This window comes from Oryx dammah, unplaced genomic scaffold (assembly GCF_014754425.2).
Source record: "Oryx dammah isolate SB20612 unplaced genomic scaffold, SCBI_Odam_1.1 HiC_scaffold_21, whole genome shotgun sequence".
NCBI classification, from domain to species: domain Eukaryota; kingdom Metazoa; phylum Chordata; class Mammalia; order Artiodactyla; family Bovidae; genus Oryx; species Oryx dammah.
The window spans coordinates 32,167,513-32,173,862 of record NW_024070205.1 but is presented as its reverse complement, the minus strand read 5'-3'; the positions used below and the strand labels follow the sequence as shown (position 1 = coordinate 32,173,862).

Genomic DNA, 6,350 nt, shown 5'->3' with positions numbered 1-6,350 from the left:
AGAGAGGATCAGAGAGGTGGGTCTGCCCACCTGTACCATGGAAACCACAGGGCAGAGATACACACCCACTCCTTCAGAGGGGCATCCTGTTGCCTTTCATCATGTCCAGCCCACATGGGTCAGCCCTTATTCTGCAAGACTGGCCCAAGTCTAGGTAACTATGGCCTTCAAAATCTCCTGGGGGCTTCCCGCAGTGGGCCTGGCATATCCAGCAAATGTCTACTCTGCAGTAGAGCCTTCCAATAGAATTGCAATATGAGCTGGGTATGGAATTTCATGCTTCCTGGAAGTCACATTGAAAAACAGTAAAAAAAAAAAAAAAAAAAGAAAGAAAGAAATTATAACATAATTTATTTAGTCCAACAGATACCAAATATTATCACTTGAACATATAATTGTATAAAAGTTATGTGATCGTTGACATAGTTTTTGCATATGCAGTCTTCCAAATCAGGCCCGTCTCCACGCGGGCTACCCCATTTCAAGTGCACAATCTGGAGTCGGTATCATTGGAAACAAGTCTGGGGGTAGCTGTTCTTTTTATATCTTCCTTCAGATGCTTGAGCATTTTGTAGAAATGGCCTTAAGCTAAACAGAGATTCAACACCGGATCATCTGAGGATGAAATGAGTTCCTGCCAGAGAGGGTTCAGTGCAGTGCCTGGCCTGGATTGGCCTGGTGGGTCCTGGGAATAAGAAAACACCATGTCCTGGTGGGGAGGGGGGTGGGAGGGGGGTTCATGTTTGGGAACGCATGTACACCCGTGGTGGATTCATGTCAATGTATGGCAAAACCAATACAGAATTGTAAAGTAAAATAAAAAAATAAATTAATTTTAAAAAGAAAGAAAGAAAGAAAACACCAGCCCGGCCATTTTGGACTTTGTGGAGACCTGCTGGGAACAGGACTTCCGAAATGACCAGTCTGGAAGGCTGCGGTCCACACCCATTTTTGTTGGCTGTGAGTGGAGTCTATGAAATCAGAGGGAAGGAGCACACAGCTCTCCTGCAAACTGAAGATGTATGTGCCCTCGCTGAAACTGAGTTCTATCCAGGCAAGAGATGTGCATATATGTACAGAGCAAAGAACAACATAGGAACTCCTGGCAGAAAACCTAACAGAACCAGAGCAATCTGGGGAGAGATAACTCAAGCTCATGGAAACATTTGGCATGGCTCATGTCAAATTCCAAAGCAATCTTCCTGCTGAGGCCACTGGACACAGAATCCGTGGGATGCTGTACCCTTCAAGGACTTAAACTTAGGGAAAACTAAATAAATAAAAGTGAAAAAAACAACAGAAACCACCAGCCAATGTTTTCCACCCTTGAACTCTGTACTGACATTGTTTAAAAGGCCAGTAGCCTACAACACAACCCCACCATCCTCACGCGGAGCCAGTAGATCATCGCACCCTTCCCAACCTCCTGATCTTCCCACTAGCATGATTCAAGCAGCCACCTCCTTCCATTTGATGAAATGAAGCCTACTTTCTATCCCAAATCCACGTGGGTTATTTTTATATAACATGGCAGATAGAATTGCTAATACATAAGGCAAATTCTGGTGGCTCAAATGGTAAAGAATACACCCGCAATGCAGGAAACCTGGGTTCAATCCCTGGGTGGAGAAGATCCCCTGGAGAAAGGAATGGCAACCCACTCCAGTATTCTTGCCTGGAGAATTCCATGGACAGAGGAGCCTGGTGGGTTACAGTCCATGGGGTTGCAAAGAATCAGACATGACTGGAGTGACTAACACTCACTTTTCAAGCAAATTTTAAATGCTTTTTCCTCTTCACTCATCCGGTCCTCTCAACATCATCAGATACAATTTTGTCCATGTCACAGGTGGGGATACTGAAGCCCAGAGGGTTTTAATGGCTGGTCCAGTGTCATCCAAGGCAAAAATGGGATTTGAACTCTGGACCCAGAGACACTGCTTTGAACAGTCAGGGAAGATCTGGGTCTGGAGCAAGGCTGTAATAAAGAGGATGCTCTGTCTGCCTCCTCAGGTTGCCTGGGGCTCCTCATCGGAAAGGCTAAAAGTGCTACAGAGGACCCAATGTTCAGCCTAACTGGTGGAGCATGGACTTTGATGTGTGCTTGAGAAATCTTTCAACAGGTTAAGCCCTCTGTCTCCCTTTTCTATAAATCAGGGATTACAATGCCTACCCTTTGCAGCTAGCTCTTAAGTCAGTGAAACAAAACAAAGCATGTGCGTGATCCGGCATGGTCTGTTATGACAAGCGTTTCCTTCTCCCAGGAAACAGCTTCATGGGTGTGTGAACTGCTCAGAAACACAAGGTTCCACACTGAGGAGGACACTGTGTTTGGTTTAATCCCCTGTTTGGTTTAAGAACCCCCTATTTTCCTACTTCCCTGAGCCCCGTATCTTGTGAAGCCAGATATGCTTCTCCTCACTTCTCCACCAGAACACAGACTCCTCCAGGGCATGGGCTTCTCAAGGACTGGCTGCTGCCTTCTTGCTATTTTCCAATTTGTGTGTCCGGCCTGCGTGAGAAAGGCCCGGAGATTGAGGAGGAAGGTCTGTGCCCATGTATCCAAGCCCATCTGGCCAGTGGTCCCTAGGAGGGAGGAGCTGGCTAGTAGAGAAGAGAATGCTCAGCCCTGTTTTCTAGGGGATACTGGCTTGTTGTCAAAGGGGCTGCTCCTCCAAGTCAGGCTCAGTTTTGAGTTCAGTGTCCTAATCACAGTTTGTCTGCAGGACAGTCCTGCAGGTTGGTGTGATGATCCCTGACTTGGAGATGAAGGAATTGAGACCCAACAAAGAGGAAGCAGCTGGTGGCTGGATTGGGGCACAAGTCCAAGGATGGCAACACTCCTGGAGATGCCAGTGGTGTGAGACCACAGGGAGCTGGTGAACAAGAGGCAGTATGCAGAAGGCCCACTCTCACTGATCAAAGCTGCTCTCAGATGTCGCACAGCAGATTCCCTTTAAGTAATAAAATAATGGAAAAATTAGGAGAGGAAATAGAAGATTTCCTGTTCCTGAACAATAATAGGAGGGATTCACAGAAGCAAATTTTGCCAGATATCCTTTATCACTTGTTTCCTCCCAATAAGATTTAAACAAAAAATGATTAGATACAGTTAGTGCTATATATTTAGATTCATAAAATGTTTGACAGCATCTTGTGGACTTTTTACTGGGAGAATTATTTAAATTGGCTGGGATTGGAATGTTGTCACAAAGACTGAAGGCTGGATCACTGCCTGTTAACAAAGGGTCATAATAAATGGCAAGGAGAGCAGGTTTGAAGACCAGCACTTTGGGATTTGTGGAAGCTCCATGTTTTAATTAACTTCTCTATCAATAATTAAAGTAAGTCGGTGTGGTTATCTGGGAAAAGAGGCCATGGTGGATGTACTTGGAAACAGATACAGTCCAGATATTCACCACCTTTTCTACCCCAACAGTGACATCACAACCTCACCACCACCAAATCACCACCACCACTACTATTGCAACAACACCAACTGCCAACACCACCACATCATCCACAACACCCATCAGTACCACCACCATCACCACCATCACCAACACCACTATAAGAACAACCACAACAACTATACCCCAACAACAGTAGCATCACAATATGCACCACCATCCCCATGACACCACACCAAGTACCACCATAACCACTACCATAGCAACAATCTTCACCACCACCATCATAACAAAAACTGCAACCACTACCTCCACCACCCCAACAGTGGCATCACAACACCCACTACTGCCATTGCAACAACCACCACAACTGCCAAAACCACCAACAGTGCTACAACATCAATGGCAACTGATACCACCATAATGCTTCCACCACTGCAGCAACCATAACAACATCATCAATTGTAAACACCAGCAATATCACTGCATCACCAACATTCACACAATAGCATCAACCATGATTACCACCACCATCAGAACTATAACCATCACCACCATTAAGCAATATCAACCACCTCCACCATCCCAGCAACAGTGATATCAACAACCATAACCAACACCATTGCAACAATCACAAAATCAGCAACTGCAACCATCACAACCACTACCAAGGCCATAACAACCTTGTACAATAACCATCACAGCAACACTACCACCATCAACATAATAATAGTTACAACAACCACAAAAAATTAGTAGTTGCAACCACTACACATCAGAAACAACCACTACAAATACCACCACCACCACAATGACTGTAACAAAGAATAATAAATCTGACTCCATAAGTGGATCTACTTATTTTACTCTAAACTTTGTATTCTGTTGATTTTGCTACAAGTGAAGAATGTTGCCTACAGCCTAAAAGAGACACGATAGTCCCTTCTCAAGGCTTTGACATTTAAGGGTGTGATACTTTTCCATTTATATAGAGATAAAAAGTCACAGAATAGAGAATCATATTTGTCTTCTTGGAGACTTACAGGAACATGTTGGCTTGACCTATGGACAGCTGCAAGAACAAAGTATTCCAGCACAAAGAAGTTTGAAACAACCAAGCACACTCCCATCCCTTTTAATATAAAAGAACTCTGAATTCTAACTTGAATAAGATGGTTGCTTTGGACACTAGTCCACCATCTTCTCAGTCTGCTGACTTTCTGAACAAGGTCACTATTCCTTGCCCTCACAATTCATCTTTTGATTTACTGGCCTGTCTCAAGTAGTACGAGCTTAAATTCAGTAACAGCATCACTGAAGCCAACAGGCACAGCAGCAACTTCATCAACACCTACAGCCACCTACCCCATCACCACCACCACAAGGAGACTAGCTTGATGATCAGGATGGATCTGGATCTGTCCAGATCCAACAGGGGTTGTGGTTTGTTCTATCTTTGAACATGGCTCCTGGCAGAATAGACTCCAGCCCATTACTACCTAGTGGTGAGGAAGGGTTGGTCCAGTCTGGTCTCATCTGTCTCCAGGTTTACTTCCATGATTCAAATGAGAGCAGGGACTTCACCGGCTTATTCACCTCTGTAATGCCAGCATCCAGCATGGAGCAGGTGCTCAGATATTTTTCTGAATTAATGAACAATGGAAAAATGAAGAGAGATTTTGCAAATGGAGGTATTTAGACAAGTGCCTTCTTGGAATCAAGGTTGTCTTGCTAATTAGCATGTAGTTATGAAATGTGCTCTATGGAAGCTGATTTCCAGCTTTCCCCAAACATCAGAGCATTGATAATAACTCAGTTCCCTAGAACACAGCACTTCCTGCTGTGCTCAGTGGTGTGGTCCTCATGACAACTGGAGCAGGTAGATGGAGATGACATTCTCACCACCTGGTTTTACTCACCACGAAATGGTGGTGCAGAGAGGGAACCGATTTGCCCAGATCTCATGGGAAGTCAATGATGAGTTTGGGTCCAGACTCTGCCTCCTGATGCAAAATCACATTCTCTCTCCACATCAACTTTGAAAGCTCAACCTTAAACTATCTTGATGGTTCCTCCAATATTTTCCAACTGTTCAATTTTTTCCTACTTAAATAATTCATGGGTTTCTTAGGGATTGCATTGTAGTATTTTTATACAGTTCTCAGAAGGCACTGTCATTGCAGTGGTTAAGCCACTGTTCCTTTTCTCTCCAGCATGTCCCCATCACATTACCTTTCCTGTCTGGGGGCGTTGGAGTGGCCGATAGGATGGGACAATGTAGCTAGGGGTTCACTGGGATTAGTGGGTGTGTTTCCACATATAGGGCTCTGCTATCTGCATAGGGATAGCTTCTAGAAATTCTCCTGCTGCCCACATTTCAACTCATCTACAGTTGTGACCTAAAGATGCAAGAACTGTTACACCTTGAAATAAGAATGCCTTCCCACTGCCCAGGGCTGGATTATGTATTTAGTGGAGGAGAAACATGATTTGGAGAATACAGAACCAAATGTGGGACATGAAAATGGTTTGTTCTCTTCATCCACTTGTGAACATACTCTCAGGACCACACTTAAAAGTGCTGTGTGTATGTTTACAAACTCACCATCCTTATTCTTCCACTGTGAAAATAGCAAAATAGACTTTACTGGAATTGTATCTGTAAGGCGTAAAACTCTACCAGAATGGCCAGTGTAAGATCTCAGGTGTTATGTGCTAGGAACTGGATCCAGTCTTGATGTATCCAATGGCTCTCAACTCAATCAAGTCTAAAAATTTTAGCTGAAACAACATGCAATACCACAGACCCAGTGAAACAGCTGATGAAATAAATGCTTTGACAACAATCCTATATATCTCCATTGATGAGCTGACCTATAGCATACAGGATAGTTTGATTATACAGCGGTGTAACTCAATACAACATAGCAGCAGTAGTAA

The 6,350-nt window shown here is 44.0% G+C and overlaps 1 pseudogene; it reads left to right on the top strand.

Annotated features, from left to right (window-relative positions):
- Window positions 1–255: 255 nt before the first annotated feature.
- On the top strand, window positions 256–1,258 carry LOC120879833 (annotated as a pseudogene).
- The last annotated feature ends 5,092 nt before the right edge of the window (window positions 1,259–6,350 follow it).